This window comes from Cetorhinus maximus, chromosome 19, assembly GCF_964194155.1.
Source record: "Cetorhinus maximus chromosome 19, sCetMax3.hap1.1, whole genome shotgun sequence".
NCBI classification, from domain to species: Eukaryota; Metazoa; Chordata; class Chondrichthyes; order Lamniformes; family Cetorhinidae; genus Cetorhinus; species Cetorhinus maximus.
In genome coordinates this window covers 27,795,536-27,821,748 of record NC_135897.1, presented here as the reverse complement: position 1 = coordinate 27,821,748, position 26,213 = coordinate 27,795,536, and the positions used below count along the sequence as shown (strand labels likewise).

Here is a 26,213-nt window from a genome sequence, read left to right as displayed (position 1 = left end):
ATCGAGCAGACACGACTATCCCTCCCTAGCTGCCGCCATTAGACATTCTCCCTCCCTCCCGCAGCTGATGGCGACAGCGGCTTTTCAGCCACAAGACGACGCCATCTCACTAATGCGGCCAAAACAATTAAAATAACAACACGAAAAGCTCCGGGACACATCTGAAACGTTTTCCACAGATGGCTCTCAGCCGTTTGACTTTTCACAAAATAACTAACGTCTACCATGTCCCTTTTTTCTAAAAAAAAACAACCGGATCACCAGCGCCGCTCCACAGCCCCCGATCCTTCCTTTTATAGACGGAGCGAAAGCTCGACGGAATGACGTGAATCCCGGTGATTGCGCTGCGTGCGCGTGAGGGGGAGAGAGAGATAGCGGGCGCGCACCGCGCTACCCTCCTCCCTACCCTTGTGTTACCCCCCGCACCCACCCCCCAATCCCACCGACGCGCGCGCCCGCGATGCCTTTGCAACGGTCGCTCGCCGGCCCGCGCGCGTGCACGGGTTAGGCAGCGGATGGTGGCCGCCAGAGGGCAATCTTTGTCTGGATTTGCATTGCGCCATTCGATTGTGGAAAATGCCACCAGATGGCGGCTTAGGATTGTTCGTCCTGTGAAGACGCGGTGTTAACTATTCCCATTTTTAATTTAATCAATTTTAAAACTCGATATTTCCTTACGCAGTCGAACGGAAAGTGAAAATCGGTCCCAAAATGGGCAGGAACGGTTAGTATTTTTGAACTTTTGTTCTATTTTTTAACTGAAAAAAGGCGACCGAAGTGCGGATCTAAGATGGAGGACGCGAGTCGGATCGTGTGTGTTTGGGGGAGGGGAGCGGGAAATGTGGTTTCAGTTCGAGTTCACATCTTTTAAAAAGACTTTCTTTTCCTTGTTTATTTTGTGTTTTTTAAATTGTCCTCGGCCTTCAAGTAGTGAAATTTATATTAAAGTTTTATTTTTGGTGGAGTGTAGGTTTTGAACGTTTGCGAGTCACTTCATTGCACGTAAATATTTTTTTAAAAGGTTAAAATACAAATGTTGTTTAATTGCCAAGCAGACGAAGGACGTGCAGGGATACAAAGGCAAGCCTGAGTAGGAAGCTGGAGTGTGTGCTTTTTCTCAGTTCGCTATTTTTGTTTGATGATGAAGCGACTGTTTGTAAATAAACGACTAATACTTGTTGGATTTTGATATATTGGAAAGCAAAGTTAATTTGGTAAACAGGGAAAAACCGGTTTGTAGCCGTCAGTATCTGATCTCACGGTTTTTTTTTTGTTATTACACTATTCTGAGTGGAGTCAGGTGACGACATGCTGATGACTGTCCTTGTTTTTTCTCACGCAATCCATCCGCCCAGCAGCCAGTTTTACAAGTACAAGGGAGAGAGAGAGAAATTCTTAACGAATTTGTATTATTTCAGGTGGGGGAAGGGTGAAATTTCCTGTTGTTTTCACTAAACCATCGTCTGTCTGTTTGACCATGTTAAATCGGTAGTGCATTTAATCTTATAAAAAAGAAAGCTGTACATGTTTCAGTTGTAAAAGCATTTAGAGGTGAGATTTGTTTACAAAAGGCGCTGGCTCAATGGTATCAAATGGAGGTCTAGGTTACTTGAAATCTCTGGGCAAAGTGCAGTAACTTGTCTGCCATTTAAATCATTAAAGCACGAAATTTGTGTGTGCCTATGTGTATATATAACTAGGCACACGTTAAAATATATAAACAAACCTTGGACGTTGTAAATGTAAATATTAGAATAGTAAGATGAAGGGAGGGTCCAGATTTGAAGCAATTCAAAATATAATGCTGAGCTCACAATTTGCAAGTATTTGAATTTTGCTTTTTGAAGAATGAGAACATTTTACATCAGTGTCTAATCTAGTTCTATAACTTTGTTTATTTGTAGAGGCTGAGCAATATCTTATAGTTGTATAATAAAATATTTGAATGTACAGATTCATTTGAGGATATGAAGAGATTGGTGCATTAATGCTACTCAGCAAGAAGTGGAAAGAAATAGTGCAAAGTAAATCTGTTGTGGGGTATTGTTTCCCATTAGAATATATTTGGAAATCCAAGCTTATTTACATTCCTGATTTCTTTTCATGCTACTTGTTGAGTACTAGAAAAAATATTCTGGCAGCATAGTAGATTTTGATCACTTAAAGAGTTAAGCCAACATAAATTGTTTTGAGATGAGGCATGGGTATGTGTTTAACACATCTGCATCAGGAACACAACACATGCAGCTACAATTAATGCACTATCTGTTGTAGATGTCAGTTTTTGTTCCCTCTTTCCCCCAAAGTATAGTGGTTGTGGAAAGAAAGTGGCTACTGAATTGGCAATAGGTTATATGCTTGGAATTAATTTTAATTTTGGATAATGCTTATCCACTTAATATGGTTTATTTGATTAGTATGTTATGTCCTTAAATTCATTCCTATGCATCCTTCTTTAGATCCTGCTGGGTGAGAGACTGTCCAGAAATATTTAGACCTAGACAGAACTGAGATCAGAATTTTCCATGTGGTCCTTTTGCTTGGTATTTATAATTCATGTGAAAAATTCCATTCATTGTATTGAGCTTTGGAGGCAAAATAAGTAATTGCTGATTCTGGATAAATGTTCCTTCTAAGATGTTAACTGCAGATTTTGTTAAATGTTGGCAGAATTCTTCACTTCATAGCTACACAAACCCAAGAGTCGAACTCTTATTATGCACGCTGCTTACCAATACACAGAGACTTTTCAGTAACACTCTTGTGCCAACCTGTTGATATCTGTTGTATAATTGTGCTGTCAAGTAACATTGAGTATAGTATGTTAAATATGGATTTAAGGGTCAAGAGAAGGTTGGTTGCCTGAATAGGAATTGTTGGCTGAGCACTCCAGCTGACTCAGGAATTGAGGGCGGAAAAACTGGTGTTGAGTTGTTCATGAATTACAGTTGTGTGCATTATGCAGTAGGAGACATTATGCCTGTTGTATGAAATACTGTAAAGTTAGCCATTTTATTTTATTCTTGGGGTCAACCGTTTCCAGGATGTTGATCCTTTGAGCATTACTGTATTGGCAAACAAGAATATTTTCTCCTTATTTAAAACTTTAAACAGACTACTCTGAGCAGATGGCAAAGTCTCAATAGTTGTGCATGAAGCTAAACTGTATCTAACAAAACAAAAACAGAATTACCTGGAAAAACTCAGCAGGTCTGGTGACTGATGCCAGGTAAAATAGACTCTGTAATACCTCAACCAAAGAATGATGTTTCTAACGCTACAGTAGAAAAGCCTTAGCTTATCTTCTGGTATCACAGAATAATTTTTCTGCATCTTTGTTCTCTTGTGTGATGTAGAATTTTATATAATGACTGCATGGGTTTTTGTGTGTGAACTGGAATCTCCAAATGAACAAACACCAGACTAGACCAGTGGAAGATATGATTTGGCCCAAGAAATATCATACCAATTTCAGTTGCAAGAGAAACAGTACAACTTCTTTGAACACAGTCAGATGTAATTCTGTTATTTGTTTTTGCCTTTATTAGATTAATTGGAGTAGCTATCTGACTGCTGTCATTTGGAATTTATGTCCTCAATAGTGCTATTGCTCATTGATTTCTAAGCGCAAGAGCATCGACCAATAGAACATCCAGATATGTAACTTCAGATCAAGCTACTCATTGCAGGGAAGGCTTATCGTCAAGATCAGTATTATTGTGGCTTCAGGAACAAAATGTTTTTTGTTTCTTTAAATTGGCTCTGTGATTTCAACCTACTTGAGCTCAGTGTTGTTGAAAAGGGAAGGACTCATTTTTTGCAACCATGATTACTAATGCAAGTGTTTTACTTGTAATTAGTTCAGATCTCAAGCAAAGTCTTGTGAAAAAATCTTTAATCGGTGCATGCCATTGTCAGTCATTTCTGAGATATACAAAAGCAACTTGTATTTATAAAGTGCCTTTAATCCAATACATGTTCCAAGCGCTTCACAGGAGAGTTATAAAACAAAATATAACACCGAGCCACATAAGGGGACACTTGGTTAGATGTCCCAAAGCTTCATCGTAGAAGTAGGTTTCAAGAAGTACCTTAGAAGAGGAAAGAGTGGTGTGGGGTGGAAATTCCAGAGCTTGGGTCTTAGGAAACTGAAAACACATGGCCATCGGTGGTGGAGCAATTAAAATTGGGGATGCTCAAGAGGTCAGAATTAGATTAGCGAAGGTATCTACGATGAAGCTTTGGGACATCTAACCAAATATCCCATTATGTGGCTCGGTGTTACATTTTGTTTTATAACTCTCCTGTGAAATGCTTGGAACATTTATTGGATTAAAGGCACTTTATAAATACGAGTTGCTTTTGTATATCTCAGAAATGACTGACAATGGCATGCATCTATGTAGGGTTGTGGGGCTCAAAACCAACCCAAAATAAAGTATTTACATATCAGTAAAAGCTATATAAAAAGCAATGCAACCTGTTAACTGACATGCAAATGTCTACTTCATTTCAAATGCATTACTATGGCTGTTTACAGGTCCCATGACAATTATAAGTTTTGAAACAAAAACAGAGCATGCTGAAAAACACTCAACAGGGTAATCAGCATCTCTGGAGAACAGATGGACACTGTTAGAAATGTTTATGCTATTTTCTGTTTTTGTTTCATAAGTCATTGTTTTTTCAAGTCCTGAACCATGCATTTGCCTACTGTTAGCCAGTCGTTTTCACTTCGGATTTCCTCCAACGCAATAGAAATTAAGTGTGCTGTGGGGACCAACTAACAGCCTTTGTTAAAGACGGGTTCACAGCACTGTAATAAACTTACAAAAAAGTTCCAGACAAAAACAAAAATGCTGAAATGCTCAGCAAGTATGGGATCATCTGTGGAGAGAGAAGAGTTATGATTTTGGGTCGATAACCTTTCGTCAGAAGTTCCTGTCATGTTAGTGGTTTTCTTGTTGACAATGAAGTGCTTCATTCTAAGCTTAGAATGATTGTTTTTCATATCTGAAAAAATAGAACATGCTGGAAACACATAGGTTAGTCCACATCTATGGACTGAAAGTGTAGGCTACATGGACTGCTGTTTTTGGTCTGGCCTCTGAACAGTTAGAACCCTTTGGAATAGGGAACTTGAATGTTAATGAAAGGAATTATATTCATTACAGAAATCAATAATGGGAATGTCATTTGAATAATACAATAATCAGAGTTATCTGGGTGGTTACTCAAAATAAACTGAAATGTTCTATACTTTTTTAATGGAATGGTATAAGTGCTTAACCTGACAGAAAATTTAGTGCTTTCAAAATCAAAAAATCTTCTCACTGCACATTCTGCACTCCAGCATGATCCAGTACATGAAAGGATGGAGCCTTACTAATGCCTGTATAATAGATATTCAAGCAATTAATTTTATATCCAGGTCAACTGGAGAACAATCCATATTATACAGAGGTTGTCTAGCACGTTTAGCAGTTGAGGAATGATCATATGTGTATTTGTGGCCTGAGCGCATTACAAGAAGTAAATGCCATTCCATTGTATCACACATCAGATACATTGTAGTTTTTTTAAAATAAACAATTCATCTTCAGTAAACATCTCTGGTGTGTGAAGTACAGGAAGCAGGTTTTGTTTTGTTTGACAAATTCATGGTTTTTACTCTTGCTGAACCCTTAATAGTTTCTCTTCATACACAAGAATAGATGCCTCCAAAGATAATTAGATGTCATTCTTCTAATCCTGGCCTCTTCAGTATTCCCAATTTTATTCACTCTACCTGTGCTTTCAATTGCCAAAATCTGAAGCTCTGGAATACCCTCAGAAAACCTTTCTGCCTCACCATCTTTTCATCTTTCAAGACACTCCTTAAACCCTACCTCTTTGACCAAACTTTTAGTCATCTGATAATATCCCCTTCTGTAGCTCAGTGTCATATTTTGTTTTATAATACTTCTGTGAAGTGCCTTGGGATGTTTTATTACACTAAAGGCACAATGTAAATAGACATTGAAAACTGTAATTGAAAATTGAATGGCATAGCTCAACCTTTCTATTTTTCTTTATTTAATTCAAAGTTTTTATTTTTGAATTTTCTATGTCATTAACAATATGATTATTTCAAATTGGTTGCAACAAATTTTGTACGGCATAGGATGTTAGTCTGTAGAGTGTCCTTTAACTTTGGGAAATACTGTCGCCTCCACTCCCTTCACCCCCAGCCCTCACCATAGCCTGTCAAAGCAAGTCACAATGACAAATAGCTTACATGGATGAAATTTAGCAATTACTTTCCTACACATTTATGTTAAAATATAACCCTGGTCACTGTAGTACAGCAAAATTAAATACATTGACTATAAAAGTAGACAATGCATTCACTGTCTGCCTGCATGCCTAAGCTCCTCTTGCTCAGTGTCAAATAGGCCTCATTATGTTTGGGCACCAATCCAAGTTGTTTCTAAATATTTGCACTATGATTTTGTTCAGTGTTTTAGTACCATGGTAATTTATAGCCTGTAATAGATGGACATAATTGATTTTTTAACAAAATCAGACCAATCTAACTGGCTGAACATTTGTGAGAAGATCCAGTTCTATTTGCATTTTAAGATGGAATATTTTGGTGCTCCTGGTAAATCCTGAAATCAGTACTGTTTGGCTGGTAAGGTATGAGGCTGTTTGCAGATTTCAAAATTCTCAGGAATTTGGGTATGTTCTCAATACTTCACCAAAAAAAAATCTGTCTGGTTCCTTGTTTAAGTAAATCCATGCTCTGGAAAATTCCAAGTCCTGTTCTTCCCTTCCCCCACTCTTAAGAGGTTCGAATGTGTGGCTTTAACAGGCAGTATTATTTGCAACTATACTATAAACAATGTAGGAGAAGTTCAAAACCTGACTCTTAAGATATTTAGGATTCCTAGTTTTAAATTAAATGCAATCCAAGAATTCATGAGGAAAATCTATTAGTTTAAACTATACATCATTTAATATACTTTATATTGAGGATACTTTATATTAAAACATGGTCTTGATTTAATTTTTTGAAGCTATGAAATGCACTTATCCTACTGCTTGAAAGAAATAGGCACCAAATGAATAAGTATATCTTTTAATTCATCACCTTTAAATATATCATATGAATGTAGAATATTTTGAGAATCTGTCATTCTGTAACACGTAGATTTTAATGTCAGTATAAGGCTGGTATGTTTTCCTAATGTACTTTAATATAAAATAGAGGTTGTCAGTGATCGGATTATGAAAATTATATAACAATATATTAGGAATTGATAAGAATTGTCGTGGTGAAGGGAATAGTTGAAAGATCTGATCTAATATATAAAGTAGAAATGTTTTACAAATGGTGTGTGATATGGTTTTCAGCAGAAATAATGCTGCATTCTTTCATCATTTTTTAAAAAAATCTCTAACTTTAAAGAGTAGACTATGGCTGACACTTCCAGTAAATTGCAGTCTGGAAAATAGTCTTCACATCTTATTGAAAATTGTAATTAAAAAAAAAGTTTGTAGTTCAAGTAATCTGGTATGATCCAGTTAGGGACCAGTAACTTTTTGTTTAAAGGAGACACAATTTGCAACCCCAGTTACCCGCTAGGAGAATACAGTCGCATAATTCTACCGTCTTATACAAACAATAAACTTTGTTTTACTTCTCTGACTTTGTATAGTAATCTACAATATCTGTCTCAGCTTAATTCAGAATGTTGTGTGAGGTAAATATGAATTAACAGGCAAGCTGTAGCTGAAGACACCACACTGCACATTAAATGACTGATGTGACAGAGACAGATCCCATGGATTTCGCAGCAACCCACTCAGACGACAGTGACCACTGTGAGTCACAAAATCTCATTAAACTGTCTCCCTCACAAGGGATTTCAGCTCTTTACTTTTGAAGACCTAGCCTCTGAATTCCCTCAAAAGCTGCTTCGACTCAGACTGCATCAAAGACTGCTTACCTCCCGATGGTTCAGTAGCATCTCCTGAAACTGTGTTCCACGGATTCACGAAGCTGCTCTCCTGTCTCTAAGAGCAGTCCCTCTCACCTCACCTCACCTCTGGAGTTTAGCTCTTTTGTCCATGTTTGAACCGAGGCTGTAATGAAGTCAGGAGCTGAGTGGCCCTGGCGGAACCCAAAATGAGCGTCAGTGAGGAGATTATTGCTATGCAAGTGCTGCTTGATAGCACTGTGGATGACCCCTTCCATCACTTTACTGATGATCGAGAGTAGACTGATGGGGAGGTAATTGGTCAGGTTGGATTTGTCCTGCTTTTTGTGTACCGGACATACCTGGGCAATTATCCACATTGCCTGGTAGATGCCAGTGTTGTAGCTGTAATGGAAGAGCTTGGCCAGGGGAGCGGCAAGTTCTGGAGCATAAGGCTTCAGTACTATTGCTGGAATATTGTCAGGGCCTATAGCCTTTGCATTATCCAGTGCCTACAGCTGTTCTTGATAGCACGTGGAGTGAATGGAATTGGCTAAAGGCTGGCATCTGTGATGCTGGGGACTTCCGGAGGAGGCTGAGGTGGATCATTGGCTGCACTCAGTGGCTCACAGAGCTTTTCTACTAAGCCCTATCTGCCTGGAGCCTGCTAACAGCACCACCTTTTCAGCATTCAGCCTCTTTCACTGCTGTAGAACCCTCAGATAAATTGAAACCAATTAAGCTCCACTCATCTCCTTGACGATGTAGCCTTTCAGGGTTCACTGGTTTTAAACTAATTTAGTTCTAACTCCCAAAACAAAACATCTCTCTGGACTGCACTTCTTTGCAAGCAGTGTAGACATCACGTCTCCAGCTAAGTAAGCACACCAGCTGTTTTAGGACCTTTCTAGTTGTTGACCACTTAAGTCAACATGGCCCGAGCCTTTTAAGTGTAATAGACTCCAAGCTGCTTTAGTTGCAGTTAACCCATTTTCTGCAGTTAGACTTTAATCATCATAGAACTAAACATTACCTCTAAAATATTAACATGAACCATGAACTAGATATTCTTCACAAATCAGATATTCTGACATGTCACACTGGATCTATCTATCAAGGATTTTAAATCCTTGTTTCTGTGCCTGATGTCTCAGTGGGTAAATGTATTTATTTGTTTAAAACAGCTATCATGAAAGTCTGTATTTCAATCCCTGGCTTATGTTTGAAGTGTGATTAGCTATTATTGTATGTGCAGATTTTGAAGCGTACAAGGTACTCATGTATGAATAGATGCTTTAAAATTAAGATGTTTTTGTGCCCCAGTATTTCCAATAATCAAGTATTTAATGGTAAGTTCATTTGGCATTTATATAAAGTTGCTTGTTCCTTCATATTCTACCAACATCTCTGATTTCCAGTCCTTTCAATATGCTAGCCCAGAATAGCAGGACCAGGATCACTTCAGTTTGGTCTGAGTTGAACCAACTCTGTCTTTGTTCATTTTTCCCTTTAGAACTTGGCCAAATCAGTTTCCAGTTATTTAGTTTTAACTATTTATCTTATGCTGAAATGACCTGTGATGAAATGCATCCAGAATGCTGCGGGATTGAACTCCATTCATTGCAAAATTAAATTTATTCTTTAATCCAGAATATTGGATCTCCTAGTAGCTTTAGTGTGCTGAACATTGAACTTGTGACCCTTTGGACTGAGTGTCAAATTCCTTAAGGTGTTGCTCCTGTTTGTTTTCAGTGGCTTTTGATAGTGCTTAGTCAGGCTATCAGGGTGTCCTGTAATTTTAGAATTGGAAGAAGATATGCAATGGAAACTAGCTTGTAATGGATAAACATGGATGGCTGGAAAGGGAATGCAGGAAATTTTAACTGGTATGTCTGATATGCGCCATTGGTAGTGCTATGAAAGTCTTGAGCAACATTTTGCAACCAACTAAATGACAGGTACTATTTATTATCTCTAATTGTGATCATAGGCAGTTGAAACTATTCTATTCATTCCTCAACGGCCTAGAGGATAGAAAGGTTACCTTGTGTAATATTGAGCCATATAGATCAGGAGTGCTAGGTTTGAGTCCTGATCTGCTTTCACTTAATTTATGCTGCCAAGAGCAGCAGCTGGGATTACTATAATTGGCTGTGGAGGTGAAAAATATCAGCCAGAGTTCCTAATGTGGGTTATTGTGCAGCGTCCTTACCTCAAAATATAGGCATATGAATATTTGGTGCGAAAAGAATCGGCTCTGCTTTTGGCTGGATTTTGAGGCTACAAAATCACAGAATGGTTACAAGACAGAAAGAAGCCATTCAGCTCTTCCTGTCTGTGCTGGCTCTCTGAAGGAGCAGTTCCCCTTGTGCCATTACCTTGCCTTCTCCCCATAGCCCTGCACGTTCTTCCATTTCAGACAATAATCCAATTCCCTGTTAAATGCCTCCATTGAACCTGCTTTCGCCACACTTTCAGGCAGTACATTCCAGATCCTAACCACTCACTGCATGAAAACATTTTCCTCGTGCCTCCATTGCTTTTGCCAGTTACCATAAATCTGTGCCCCCTGGTTCTCAACCCTTCCACCAATGGGAACAGGTTAGTTGTGAAGCAACAGCATCTAGTGATCTCTGTGGCATGATTTCTTCTTTCCTGATAGTTTAAATCTGGCATCAAGTCAAGAGGATCTGTAGGTGTCAACAAATGGAGTAAGCAATCAATCACACTGAAGTATTCTCACAGGAAGAAAAACAAGAAGTTAAAAGCATTGAATCTCTACTTTAAATTAAATTTTTTTGCATTGTGAAGTAAATGATTGATTGGATTAAAATAGATGATGTACCAGAAACATTAAAAAACAAATCATTATTTTAAAAATGTGTAATTTTTGCTATCATGGAGAAATTTGACATTCTACAAATATAAAATTAGCTCTTCATGGTCAGTGAGGATGTTTACCAATCATTGTTGTATGCCGCTGTAAACCCAATTCTACTTCACTCAACAAGGTGTCACCTTTTTGAGGGTTTTTTTACATGATACTAAGGGTGGAAGTCTTTCTGTTTAAGGATTTCCTTAAGGTTTAAGGATTTCCAGTAGATTTCAGACTGGGAGACTTAACAGCACGCTCTAAGACTGACAACCACTTCTGATTTCCATGTCATTCTGCATATGTGCAGACTCCCAAAGTTGTGGTCATTTTCAGAGGAGTAATGGCAGCAAACGCTGATAGTTATACTGTTATTGCTGCAAAATCCAGGTCAATATTTAAATAGGGTCACTCATTTTAAAACAGTGCATTTAAGTGAGATACTGGAGTGCTATTGGCATCTTTTAGAATCTAGCCCTATCACAAGTCAGCACTGAGAGGAAGTTGTGGGGAATATTTGCATAGTAAATATCTTCGTAATTTTCAGATGCATAATCTTCCTTTCAAAATGTTGAAAACAGATTTAGCATTCAGGGGAGCAGTATGTCCTTTCTCAGAGTATTCATGGATTTATGAATGAATCCCAACAGATTTGGCTATCTGTGTAGCATGTTTAATTCAGCTACATTTCAAGTATTTTTTAAAAAAAAATCTTTTTATAGATTTTCATTAGCAAATTGGTAAATTATAATGTGCTGTGTAAGTGGAAATAATATAGTACATGTTGTATCCTTTGGCAATTCCTTCCCAAGTTTATACCATATACTGGTAGGTTGATAAGTAAAATAATATAAATTTAAATGATTTAAAATATGAGTTATGTTATTGTGGGGATTGTGGACTGACTTTAGTCACAACTATGATATTTTAGCAGTACAGATTGTTCTAAAATTAGTTAAAATATGAAGTACAAAGGTACTTAATGGAGATAATGTTCAGCTGGTAACCTTCCATCTGCAAGAGATGATGGACATGCAGCAAACAATCCATTTAGGTGTGGTGTCTTCATTTGGTGCACCTTTGATTATGGCTATGAAGCCAATCCTTGAGAGGCAGGTTCTGCCAAAAATGCTGCACATGAAGCTATTAAGTGATGTTGCGGGTTGTTGTTGTTGTGATAGTGTACGCCTCTTTTGCTAGCTAGTGACCCCCAGGTGCAATCGTCAGTCTTTAGGACCTTCATATCACACTTGCAAGCATTCTTGAAATGGAGCCCTGGGGCCCCACTGGTCATCTGGCTCCGGCTACCTCATCATGCAGAAGGTCCTTGGGTATGCAGCTGTCATCCAACCTGCGGATGTGCGTGATCCACTGAAGCCTGCTAACACTCGTTGGAGCCCTGCCTTTGAGAGGACTGCCTCATTTGTGATTTTGTCCTGCCAGGATATACCCATAATGTGCCACAGAAGATGGAAACTAGTGAGCATCTTTTCCTGGTTACTGTAAATTGCCCATGCTTCACGTCCATACAGTAAAGTGCTGAGAACACAGGCCTTATAAACTATCAACTTGGTCCTACGCTTGGTGTTATCCTATGGGTGTATCGCGAGTTGACCAAAGGTAGTAGCTGCTTTCCCTGTGCATGTATTGAGTTCTGCATTAAGGGACAGATTGTCTGTCACCATGGACCCCACTTTGTGGCGTGTTACTTAAGTGATCAGGGGCAGAGAAACAACCTTGAACTGTGACCATGTTTTTCTTGACGCTTATATTCAGGGAGAACAAGTTACAGGCATGAGAGAGACAGTTTATGAGCCTTTGTTGTTGAGTTGCTGTGCGAGTGATTAGTGTAGCATCGTCAGCGTAGAAGACTTCCCTGAACAGGATGCAATATGTTTTTGTCATCACTTTCAATCTTGATAGATTATAGAGCTTGCCATCTGACCTAGTATGCAAGTAGACTCCTTCAATATTTGCAGGGAAGGCGAAGGTCAGGAGCATGGAGAAGATGCCAAACAGAGTTGGGGGCAAGGATGCAGTGCTATTTCACTCCATTCTTCACTCTGATTTCTGTCAGAAATTGAGTCATCAAACTGTAAAGTGCAGTGCGTGCTGTCATGGAAGGAGTGGATCAGACTGAGGAGCTTTGGTAGACAGCCAGTTTTTCCCCCAAAATCTTGCAGAGTCCTGTTCTGCTGATGGTGTTGAGTGCTTTACTGAGATCCACAAAATTTAGATAAAGGGGTATACCTTGTTCCCTACACTCTTGTGGAAGTATGTAAGTAAATTTCAAGGAAGTAAGTGGAGCCCAAACATTCTACATATATTATGTCCAAGAATGTTCTTGAAAAATAAACGATCATGTGCTGATTGATACTCGTTTTATTTCCTAACAAGTAGCATTCTGTTCTCTATTTCAGCGTGGATCCTTTGTATTCATATTTTATGCCCTATAATTGTTTAACTTAGCATGTGAGAGATGTGGATGTGTAGATATTAAGAATTTTAAAAGGCTGCTGTTTGTTACACAATATGTTGTCTTTCAAATTTCGTATTTTCAATACTGACATTTTAATATCTAAAAAGATATTATTTCACTGTGAAAGATTTATGATCCAGATTCTGTATCTGGCGAATTTAGTATAAGGCTGGTTCTTCAACTCTGCTGTAGTTTGAAATATGAGCTCCAAGACAGCAGACAATGGCTGGGCATGCTTTTCAGTTGGTTACACTTACTCTAATTCTGAAGTAGCAGAACCATTGAAATGACTTTAAATTAAAGTATGACTTTAAATAAAGTATGAAAAGCAGTTCTACTTGGACTCTTCTGACCTAACTTCTGCAAGCAGTTATTTTAATGACATTTTATGCCCCTTTTCCTTCTGGCATTTGTATCTAGACTTTCCAAAAACATTTAGCAAAGTCCCTCATGAAAGACCAGTATTCAAACTCAAGGCTGCATAGAGTCAGAGCAAACCCTAAAAATGGGTAAGAGACTGGCCTTGGCATTGGGGCCATCACTGTTCCTTATTTACACAGATGATATGAATTCTCAAAATCAGAGTAAAATAGTCACATTTGCTGATGACAAAGTGAATAAGGTAGTGGGTTTGGAAGAAAACTCACGACAATGAATTGGACAAAATATCTATGGCTGATCAATGGCTTATGGAATTTAATGCATGCAAATGCAAAGTACTGCACATAAGATGGAAAATTAAGTAAAACAGCATGTATTCCCTGAATGGTGTTGAATTAGCTCAAAATGAAGCGGATAAAGACATATAGGGGACTTGATAGAATTGGGAATAAACATGCATGCTCAGCCGTTGCAGAGCAGCAATCAACAGAATGTTGGAACGTCATAACCAAAAAAGTAAAACATGAGTAAGTCCATTAAAACTGTGCAGTGATTTGGTCAGACTACACCTCCGGTGTTGTGCTCAGTTCTAGTTGTGAAAGCTTGAGAAAAGACGTTAGAGCACTAGAGGAAATGAAGAGCCTCAACAAAAAATCCTGGATCTGAGTTATGGGGAAAATCTGGACAGACTCCAGCTTCTTAGCCTGGAAAATGTGTTTGAGAGGTCTTCTTAGGAAGTATACAAGATAGTAAATGGTATTGGCAGACCTACATAGCATATATTTAAATTGTAGGACTAGGTTATGATGAGGTGATTTATATCAAATTCTTTCCATGGTGATCATCATTTGGATTGGGCTGCTTAGAGTGGTGGAGACAAAACCTAGGGGTGCTGCAATGGGAGAAATGGTGGAGTGCTTCTGGATAGATGAACTAATATGAATGGTCATCTTAATGTGTAGTTATTATGATTAACTTTGTGCTGGAGCCTCCATAGCCAGGGGTGCAACAAGACTTTGGAGTTCCAATATATTCATACAATTGCTAGTGGACCTGATAAACTTACTTCCGGTCCTCTTATTGCAAACACACAGATGTATCAAAACTTTGGCTTCCTATTTCCATATGCACTTGCACTACTATGTACCAAAAGACTTTGTATTGATTCGAGCACAAATTGCAGATGTTGGACCCAAAGCAGTCTTGGTTAGTTCTGATGGAAAGTATGCAGCCTTAAAAGTTTAGCATTCTACTTCTTTCTATGCCCTGACATCTAGCCGATTCATCACAGCCTTAATGACCGCATTAGCTTCATCAGAGAATGCTCTACTATAAGTACTGTTGGCTCAGCATCAGACTTCAATATAGTGTGACTGGGGTCCAGCTTGAAAGTTACATTGTTTATACTATTCCTCACAGTTGTGATGACCTTAATATTGTTCTAAACTTTAGGTCTGAATAATACCAAGTGTTGAAACTTTTAATCCTATTTGCATGATGTGATGAAAGTGGTAGCAGTAATCTTAATTGTCTGGGGTGGCATGAAAATTATTTGAAATGGAATTGAAGTGCTGAACATACCTGGAATGAACAAATCTCCCAAATTATTGTGTACACACCATACTGATGTTTATGTATTCTTAAAACTTGTGAAACAAAATTTATCTCTAGCAATATTGTTCAATAGTTTCAATGAAAGTTATTGAAATTGTCATCAGCAGAAGGCAAATCAACTAGTTGTTTTGCAGTCTTCGCAGTCAAAGATTTTCATTCAAGAACTTAATTGAAAGAGCATCCATGAGTATTCAAAATTCAGTTAGTTTTAGAAGGTTGCCTGATAGCTTCATGAATAATATTGCCTGGTGATACAATTTTGGTACTGGGGTAATGTCCCAGGTTCAGTTCTCTCATTCAGTTGATCTCAGCTGGGTTCCTGATGCTGATCACTCTGAAGTGATCCTGTTGTAAAGTGTGCATGCATAAATACTAGAGGCACAATTTCTTCAGTTTTGTGATGCCCATCATAATGAATAATCTGTTTCCATATGAAGTGTGGCAAATTGGAAAATTATTTTTCAATGTATTGGCAGCAATCCATGAAAATTAATTTATGTTTAAAAAAGTGATACATACTGAATTCACTCCACAAGTTTAGCTTTGGCTAATTTGATATTAAATTTGTATCCTAGTCAGCAGTTATTCCTTGAGCAGCATTACCAAAACATTACAAGGTCATTTATCTCATTGCTGTTTGTTGTGCTCAAATTGGCTGTTGCATTACAACAGTGACTGCATTTCAAAAGTAATTAATTAGATGTGATGCACTTTGAGACTTCCTAAGAATGCAGAAGGTGTTTCATGAATGTAGTTGTATCATTGTTATTCAGGTCCAGGCTTGAATTGACTGAAACAAAGTGGAGTAAGACAGTTTCCTCCCTGAATTCAAATTCAGGCTGCATGTACACTCTAGTCACAGCATTAATTCAAAACAAATCTGCTTTGCATTCATATTATAGTCAACATACTTATCATTACAAGAAGCTTAGTATATTAATCCTGTTGCTTCTGGTAGTGGCCTTTTTGAACACTGATTTGAGATTTACTACAACAACTTGCTTTTATAAGAGTATTTAATGCAGCAAAACATTCCAAGGTGCTTGACTGCAGTAGTAGCAGAATTAGGTGATATTATGGAGGTGGAAGAAGGTGATATTTGTGATGGAAAGGATATGGGATTAGATGCTCAGTTAAGAATTGCATAGGGTACAGAGATTGCAACAGCCTGGTTCAGCCAGAGACAGTGGCTGGGAAGAGGGGCGGGGTGGAATTGGTGGAGAGGTTTTGTAATTTGTGGTGGAGGCCCTGACAACCTTAAATATAAACTTAGACATTTAAAAAAAAACAGGAACTCTTTCCCAGCCAGTACTAACAGAATCCAAAAAAAGTATAAAAAGTGGGAATTACAATAAAAAAGAAAGAATGGGACAAAAGCATGCTTATTGTATGGGCCTTTATGAAAAAATGGGAAGATCATAAATTGGAATATGCAAGAAACTGCCCTTGGAGTGGCCGTAACTCTAGTTTCAAACCTGAGTAACAGTTGAATGGATGTATAACAACTGAAGATGAACAAATTCCATTCACTAAGATGGGTAATGTGATTGAACAAGGCTTGTTCAATCACATTACCCATTTTAGAAAGAAATGTCAGATTGTTTACTCCTTTGAAAGCTGTTAATGGTTTGCATAAAAAAGATAGGTGCCATTGGAGTTCAGATTCAAAGGTTAAGTGTCAAAGTGCTTTGTACCTTGTTCCAGTGCTTCTAATATTTATTGCACCATTTATGGACTTAAAACACAAAGTCTTGGAATTGATTTAGCTACCAAGTTTGAAAACTTTGCCTTAACAAAGAATAGCCAAAGTAACATTTTAAGTGTGCATTCTTGTTTTAGGTGCCATTTGTTCTCTGGGCACCGTTACACTAGTAATTGTAAACTGCCTTCACTTCTGAAATCTGAAACTGAAACTGAAATCACTTCAACATTTACATTATTTAAAACAAAAACAGAATTACCTGGAAAAACTCAGCAGGTCTGGCAGCATCGGTGGAGAAATTTTCTTCTCCACCGATGCTGCCAGACCTGCTGAGTTTTTCCAGGTAATTCTGTTTTTGTTTTGGATTTCCAGCATCCGCAGTAGTTTTTTGTTTTTACATTATTTAGTCTGATTTTATAACATGGGAAAGGCCTGAACGTTGTTAATGCTTAATCGTTTCATTTTTAAGTGTGCTAATTGCAAGTTTTTCATGGAGGGAAAGATCTTTGCTTGAGTTTTATGTGCCATTGCTTGTATGTTCAGTTGATTAACTTTTATAATGATGAAATTGGGGAGGGGGGGTGGGGGGTGCACTGTGGTGGAATCATTATGTAGCTGATGCTAACAATTTGATTTTCTTGCCTGTTTTTGACCAGTGGATAAGCTGTTGGCTATAAATTGTTACATTGTTTTAAAAAAAATCAGTTAAATGGCCTGAAGACTGGTGCTTTGTTGAAAGCTCATGTTACATTTTGGTTGTTTCGAGGGTTTGGGGGGGGGGGGGGGGGGGCGTGGGTAGTTGGGGGGTGGTGGAATAGTAAGCGTGGAAGTCTATAAATTTTGAAGATGTGATAATGAGGTGATATTGTTTTATGCACCTATTAGCAAAGTGCATACATTCATTTAAAATGGCACTGCCCATGTGAATATTTTATAGTAAGCAAGGATACCTTCCGTTCTTAGGTAAAGCTCTAGACGTTGCTTTGAGCTATTTTTATCGACAATCAGGAGCTTAATTCTGGACTGCATACCAGACTGTACCATTTGATCAGTTATATAAAATGGGAGCAAGAATTTCTCATTCAAAGAGCAATCAGTTTAATAATATTAAATATTCTACAGTATTAACATGAAAAGATTTCCAATTGTGTATTTCCTGTTAATAGATGTGTTTCTGATCAATCAATTGACTTATTTTGGTGCAGACTTATATACTGTTTGTGTGTCCGGAAAGCACTTAACATGCATGACATGTATTCCAGAAGGCAGATGTTACCATAGTAACCCTCTGGTAGGTCATAGCCAGCTTGGCATATTTGATTGGCTGACGGTAGAAAATGATATTCTGGAAAGAAAAATGAGTGGGTTCAGGGGGCGGGAGTTGGGGGATAGACGAGGCCATTAAAAGATTTTTTTTTAGCACTTCTGCTAGATTTTACTTTAAAATAAATTAACTTTTGACTTAAGATTGGCTTAGCTGTTTCAAATTTCACAAATAGAGCATTTTCTGTTGGATTCATTACAGAATGTGTGCTGTGTTTATTTTGTCAAGCAGAGGAATGAATGTGTGGACGCTTTAGTGTGTTTGTGGAGGGGGTTGCATTCAGTTTAACAGGTTACATAAGGCAGCTGTAGTTCAGGTATCATGAAGTATTATGTTTCATATTTTTTGAATTGTTGAACATTCCCAGTTGTTATTGTAGAGTGCATATACAGTGATAATACAGTTGAAAGTACCAACAGAGAATGTGAAGTTGCACTTTGGGTATTCTGTATTACAGAAAATGTTAATTATTTTTCTCTGTTCTTTTCATGTTTTGATTTCCCATAAATAAAGCATATGTTTGATTTCTCACAAATAAAGCACATTTTTAACATCTTACAATAAATAAAAAGGTGGTTTTAACAGATATTACATGTACTAAATCTAATATTGTAGGTACTTAATAAAAAATATAGTGAATATTACATTTAGCTGGCATATACCCTTACATCATAAGTTTTCAATTATACTTTTAAGTACTGTTTAAATATTTCTGTAAATTTTATTCTGGATTGGGCTGTAACACTGGCATATAATTCTTCAGAAGTGTAGGTTTTCAAGCTGGCGCCCATGAACTCCATATGGGATGCTAGCTCATAAGATTTCTTTGTCTGGGACTGAGCATAATGATACATCATGAACATAATGAATTTACCCATTAATACATTTGGACAATTTTTGACTCATCTGCTGTAGTATTATTTTTAGCCTTGCTTCTGTTAGTGCAGTTGTCTCCGAGTCTCAAACTTGTGGGTTCAATCCCTACTCCAGAGACTTAACTACATAATTGAAGTTGACACGTAGCACTGCTGCACTGCCGAAGATTTTGCCTTTCGGATGAATCGTTAAACCGAGGCCCCTTCTGTCCTTTCAGCTGAGCGTACAAGATCCCATGGCAGTATTTGAAAGGCTGAGGAGTTTCCCCAGTGATGTGGCTAATGTTTATTTCTTGATTAACATTACCCAAAAAAAATTTATGATATCTGGTCATTATTTTCTTGCTATTCACTGGACCTAAATGCATGCAAATTGGCTGCCATATTTCCTAATGTTACAACAGTGACTGCAGCACTTTGGAGTATCCTGAGGTCATGAAAAGCAGTAGATAATGCAAGTTTGTTCATTCTTTCTAAACTTGGTGTAATTGCACTACAACTGTTAATTTTGCAGTGAGCACGTTTTCAATCCTCAACCAAAATAAAACACTTTAGTGTAGCACAAGCACAATTCCTGTAATGCCTTCCTGTTGCACCTATCTCTTTTTTTGCACATAAGCTTTTCTGTTCATTTTATTTATCTGTGACCTCCAAGGTGGTATTGTTGCATACTTAGCTCAAACCTCCCATCTCCAAGCCCAAGATGTGTAGCATTATTGTCCATATTGCCACTCGCTCTGAAGCCAAAAAAGAGGGCTTGCTGCCTTCGCTAAGTAATTTAAAATAAGTGCTCAGCCCTATTTATTTTACATAACCAGCAAATCTCTTATAGTGATGCTCATGGTGAGTAAGAAGATAGACTGTTTTATAATAAAAAGTATTTATGCCATACAGGGAATAACATTAGTGCTATTAGTTTATTGTGATTAGATTAAAATCCATTAATGATGTTCTAAGATATTAATGGTACTTGAGAATTGAATTTCATGCCTGTTATTCTGTGAACATTATAAATCAGTGGTCTTTATTATCCATGTATTTCATTACCTATTTAATGTCATCTTTTCCAATTTTAAGGCTACAAATACACAGAATATATTGTACAGGATGTATCAATTGGCTTCAGAAATCTGATATTTCATGGTGCTGGTAAGGGGAGTAAATTTTAGCTGCACTTGGGGAAGTCCAGAGTTTAGGTAGCAACTGAGTCATTCCTGAGCTTTGGTTGCACTTTGAAATTGTCCCAGGCTTTGGTAACACTAAGGGAATGTAGTTAGCAGAACTGGAATGGGGGTCATGGATTTGACAGTATTCTAGAGGGGCTGCTGGGGTTTGGCAGCATGGTATCCTTTGATAGGCCATACCTGTAGAGAAGGAATCAAACCTTTGATAGAGCTGTGGGAAGATGAACCTGAGATTTGGCACAACTGGAGGTGCATTGTAAGGTGGGCTCATAAGTGGATGCCTGGTTTCTATCTGCAATGCAGAGAAAGGGAGAACATGGACCTGATGACATTGAGTTGAAGGAAAAGAATGGGGTGGAAATTACATGACTAGCAGCATTAGACTTTTGGGTTTGTGATTTTTGACAGAATCTCAGTAAAGACTAAATCTGTCATTTACAATTGGACCCTGAATGTCCATCTGTGTCTTTGTCTTTTCTTTCCTCTGTTTTATATATATATATATATATAATATATATATATACGCACACACACAATTTGCAAGACTAAAGAGGTTTCTCTCTCACTCAGATTGCACAATCTGAATTCAGCTAACGGCATTACAACTCTGAGCAAAACTGTCAAGCCTGGGCTTTAGGGAGAGGCTGAGAACTTCAAGTGAAAACTTGAACTTGAATGAAGGCATTAAAAGAAACAAAACACAATATGTCAGAAAAATCAGTCATGTTATTGTGAAATTTGTATTTTTTAATTAAAATTTTGTTTAAACCTGTATTTTAGACAAAATCACTTTATTACTAAGAAAAAGTAATAGATCAAAAATTTTGTGGGCAGAAGATAATACAGTATCACATAGCCATACATAATTATAGTGACAACGACAAGTCTTTTCTATTATCAGTGTGGACATAGGAATTTATTGAAAAATGTGAAAATAAAGGTGACAACAGGACATAGACTTTTGTAGACAGGAAATGTGTACATGTTCCAATGCTGTCACCCCCATTTCTAATCATTTTACACCTTTTCCTGCCCTGCTACTACTACACCTCAGTATATTCCAGCACTATGCTCATAATATTGCCAGAACGCACAATACTGATCCTACAGTTGCCAACCCACATATGGCGCCCTATTCCTGGAACTTGGAATCCTTTCCCATTACAACCATTTCTGATCACAGCCATCATAGTGTGCTCACACCTCAGGGCTTTTTCAGTAAACCAACATGCTCTATTGCTCCCAAACCACAGTAATGCCTTCTGTTGTGTTGTGGCACAGCGAATGGCAAATACTGAGCTGTTCAAATCCCAGAGGGAAACTTGAAACAACTGCCACAACTGTTTTATAATTTGTATTTATTTTGCCTAGAATTCAGTAGTAATAAGACCACCAAATCTTATAGGTTTCTTACAAAACTAAATAAAACCTTTATTAATAAAAAAAAAAATGATTTTAAGCACATGTATAGGTTTACAAATTACCACTATGATAACTCTAGCTCCCTTAGTTAATTTAACTCCGAGTTACATCTCCGTGAAGGCAACAGTAAAGCACACAGATTTTAAACGACCCAGGCAAAGTAACACAATATCCTGAACAGTCAAATTCAAAGTTAGTTTTCTTCACTTCAGTTCATGTAGACAGTAACTTGAGGCTTAGAGGCTGGAGGCTTTTCACACTTGTTAGATCTTAGAATGCATTCCTCTTACACAAAATCTCAGCTCCTTTATACAGGTTTCTCCCTTTGTAATGTAAATACCATTGGTCCCAATATATCTTTTCAACTCTACTTCTCTAATAATAAAAATCTTTCATAGTACCAATTTTATCAGTAAGCTTTTGGAAAAATAAACACACTGTTTGGCTTCTTCTGGCTAAGTGTAATATTTTGCCACTTCTTTAGAAATTCAAATTACTCTGGTTTATCTAAAAATGCAAATATTCCCTTTACACCTCACATTCTAAAACTTCAGCCATGTTTACCTAGTTAGCATTTCAAACCTAGCTTCTTTTCTGACACACCAAAACCTTTAGACCAATTGCCTTTAATTCAGTTAAGTCAACACACACACACACACACACATACAATCCCTACCTTGCAATAAATTCCAATAACATTATAAAAATTATTATATTTTCCTAACAATTGCGTGACACCCTGACATTCCCTTCCCATTGTTCACATTTATTTTAAATAATTTAGATTCACTAAGTCACACCTGTAGGGTCAGTCACAAGGGGACATAAGTTCAAGGTGAGGGGCAGGAGGTTTAGGGGGGATGTGAGGAAAAACTTTTTTACCCAGATGGTGGTGACTGTCTGGAATGCACTGCCTGGGAGGGTGGTGGAGGCGGGTTGCCTCACATCCTTTAAAAAGTACCTGGATGAGCACATGGCATGTCATAACATTCAAGGCTATGGGCCAAGTGCTGGTAAATGGGATTAGGTAGGTAGGTCAGGTGTTTCTCACTTGTCGGTGCAGACTTGATGGGCCGAAGAGCCTCTTCTGCACTCTGTGATTCTGTAGGATTACTTTTATGCAATCCTGTAAACCTTTTCCCTTTCCCTTAACCAGATTGGTCTTGACAACTATTTTTGCTCTGCCTGTATATTTCATGAGCACCCTCCAACTTCACATATCCTGGGACCACTGCCCAAATATTCATACACCCTAGCCCCTTAATATCACAGCCCATAATCTCCCCTTCATTATTCATGGTGAAACTACCTACAGTACTCCAAAATATCAGATTGCTATTCCCACCTCTTTCCAATACACCCTTCACAATTGCTGCAAATTGCAGACCCTGAGATATCTCACATTACTCATGTATCCTTTGGCCCTGACCAGCCATTGCATTGTTCAGAAACAAGTTTCCAATATCTTCAACAACTATAATCCCTCTTTGTAAATGAGACTCACCTCCCTTGTGCAAATGTTTAACTGAACTCTCAAACATTACCGTAATATCTCTTTCTGCTCACACTACCAATCTTGTGAACTAATTATGATACTCTCTTTAGTAATCTCTCCTTCTCAGCATTACCATTCTAGATTATTGAACTCAAACTGCCACTTCTGCACAATCCCATTCTTTTCTCTTCCTTTGGCCCTATATGTTTTTTATCTCCTCACCATTCAACTTCAAACTCCTTGTCCGCTTCATTCTCCCACGTCTCACCCCCCACTCATCACATCCAACTTCACATTCACGAAGGGATTGCAACATGAGACCATTTCCTTGGAAAACAAATCTTTTGATTAAGCACTGTACTATAACTTGCCTTGTGGCACGCTCGCTGTTAAACTCTCACTAACAAATAACCTTCCTTCACCATATATGCTCTTAGTCTCGCAAATCTAAAATTGTGCATAAGTATTTTTATTATACTTATATGCTACACAACTATATGGAAAGTGTACATACTGTATGTACTTTACCTCTATGTCACAATTTATTTTAGCCTTATTCCCTTTATTCAAAATTTTACAAGTATTTATAAAATTTACAGAATAGATTTTCGTATTTTTCAACTTTACACATTTGATATCTGTAATTTCTCTATATTATTCTATTTTACATTTATTTATTTCTTTATTTTAAGATAGCATACTTTTTATTCCCTGAACTATACTAAAGAATCATACATTCTCCATTTAACTGTGCAATCATTGTCTCTTATCAAACAACACTGTATACAAAAATGAGCATTGTTACAGAATTTAAATTTGAAAATATCACTGATTCCCCAAATACTCTGAATAAGTCAAATACATTATTTTTTCACTCTACATAAATCAGTGGTCCTGATTATACATTACATAGGATAAATAGCATATCCTCTGGCTTACTGATAAGTAATGCCACAGGAGATCTGTTAGAAGCTATCTGCCTCTATTTGATTGATATGTGGAGCAATTCCAAGACAATGTCATTTTAGCATCTGCTGACTGTTTTGCTCAAAATTCACTGACACATTTGACACCATTTGAGCTCCTCTGAAAATGCTACATGTTAAAGACTCCTTGATGTTCTTGTATGCAGTTCTGAAGAATATAACTGGCATTGAAAAGTACAGCATTTTAACATTTCATTAATGTAATTAATATGAATTCATATAGAAATTGGAATAAAACTGGCTCAATTGTAGGAAGTCTTTAAAATGAAGTGCAGTGTAAGTGCTAAATTGAAGTGTATTTTTACAATATTTTCTTAGTGTTACAACACAACTGTTTTTTTTTTAAATGTTTCATTGATCTGTGAATTTGCTTAACAAGCCTTGCCAATGACAATTGAAATTACAAAAGAAAACTTGAAAAATGGTAAGGTAGTATTGCCAAACTGGATAGTGCTGAGGATGTGATCAGCACATAATCTAGGTTGATACATAAGGAGGGAGTGCTGCATTGTTGAAGTGCTGTCTTTCAGATGAGCCATTCAACAGAGGCCCCCTTGGATGAGTGTAAAAGATAATCCTTGGCACTATTTCAAAGAAGGGGAGTTTGTGAGGTATCCTGACCAATATGTATCCTTCAACCAACATCACTAAAACTGATAATCATTTTGCTGCTTGTGGGATCTCATGCCGTGTTTCCAACAGTGACTACACTTGAAAGCGCTTTGGGATCTGAGGTCAGGAAAGGTGCTATATTTAAAAAAATAAGTTATTTTTTTCTTTCTTTTTTGTCTCAACTGCTAAATGTTATAACCTATTACAAATGTTGCCTTTTGTTAGTTTTGGTAATCTCTTCTGTCTGCTACTTTAGATCATTACTGGTAGCTAGTGATACTAGCTTGGAGATTAATTGAGTCTCTCTCAAATTGAAGATTGCATATTGAGTATATGCAATATATGAAAACCCTTTTTCGCCATAGAGACAAATACAAGACCTCACAGCAACATGCTCGCTCCAGACATTGGCACCTGCTTGACTACGTCATTGTCCGAGCGAGGCACTGCAAGGATGTCACTGCCATGGCAAGAGCAGACGACTGCAGGACCGACCATTGCCTAATCCAGGCTGCTATCTCCATCAACCTGGCCAAAAAAACGGCAGCCGTCTGAAAATTAATGTCGATGGATTCAAAGACTCTACAAAGAAAGACCTACTCAGACAGCGCCTTGCAAGCAACCTGGTGATGCTTAATGAACCACAGAATGTCCACAGTGCCTGGTTAGCGCTTAAATCTACCATGATCAGCACCTGCAAGGATACGATTTCTCCACCAGGAACCATCAAGACTGGTTTGACGAGAGTGACCAGGGGACCCAGGAACTACTGAATTGCAAACGCAAGGCATTCCTGAACTGAAAGCACCAAGGTTCCAGGGAAAGAAAGCAGACCTACAGACAATTGGAGGCTGAGGTCCAACAAAAAAACCATGACCTAAAGAACAGGTGGTGGGTAGAAAGAGCGCAGGAAATACAGCAACCTGCTGACAACCATGACATGCATGGATTTTTCAGTGCCATCAAGATCATTTACAGCCCAAGAACCTACCCCACTAAGAGCTAAGAATGGAGTGGCACTGATAAAGGACAGAGGCAGTTGGTGCTTGTTGGAAGAAGGACTTCGGTGATCTCCTCAACCGAGACTCAATTCTCGAGATGAGTGCCCTCGACCACATCCCACAGCATGCTACCCACAACCACCTCAGCACAATCCCAGCCCGACATAAGGTTGAAAAGGCCACTTGACAGCTAAGAATCAGCCAGGCTGCCGGTGCATACAGAATCCCTGCTGAAATACTAAAATATAGTGGAGAAGCACTCTTAACACGAATACATGATCTCATCTGGAAGGAAGACAGCATGT

The 26,213-nt window shown here is 37.9% G+C and overlaps 1 protein-coding gene across 1 annotated transcript in view; it reads left to right on the top strand.

Moving 5' to 3' along the window:
• The first annotated feature begins 561 nt into the window (after positions 1-561).
• stag1a (STAG1 cohesin complex component a) overlaps positions 562-26,213 on the top strand; it is a 233,123-nt gene continuing 207,471 nt past the window's right edge. Inside the window, exon 1 of the mRNA XM_078563607.1 lies at positions 562-724. The gene's annotated coding sequence lies outside the window, so the exon portion shown is untranslated. The remainder of the gene's footprint in view (positions 725-26,213) is intronic.